At 49.8% G+C, this 325-nt stretch overlaps 1 protein-coding gene across 1 annotated transcript in view; it reads right to left on the minus strand.

Moving 5' to 3' along the window:
• LOC119588724 (small conductance calcium-activated potassium channel protein-like) overlaps window positions 1-325 on the minus strand; it is a gene marked incomplete at both ends in the record, with an annotated part of 34281 nt that overhangs the window by 5913 nt on the left and 28043 nt on the right.

Below are 325 nucleotides of genomic sequence, written 5' to 3' on the forward strand. Positions count from 1 at the left end.
GAGAAATAATCCAAATGTTTTAATCTCAAACCTAAAAGGTCTTAGTCTATACGGTTAGTACTGCATTTGAGTCACAGAGGAACCCGACCAGCACTCAGGTTAGTCACACAAGGACCATTCGTATCACACACGTGGTTAGTCGCGAGTGGCAGCCCACACGCCTTACCCGCCAGTTCAGTTGCTTTTCCATCATGAGCACATGAACCCGTTTTTCAGCCGGCTGCATCTGAATTTTTGTCATGAGCACTGCTACCACCAGCGCCATGCTACCGTTCCCCTGATCTCACAGGTGTGGTTGACGATGGGTTGGGGAGTGGTTGGTCGC

The sequence above is a fragment of the Penaeus monodon genome, chromosome 24 (assembly GCF_015228065.2).
Source record: "Penaeus monodon isolate SGIC_2016 chromosome 24, NSTDA_Pmon_1, whole genome shotgun sequence".
Lineage (NCBI taxonomy): Eukaryota > Metazoa > Arthropoda > Malacostraca > Decapoda > Penaeidae > Penaeus > Penaeus monodon.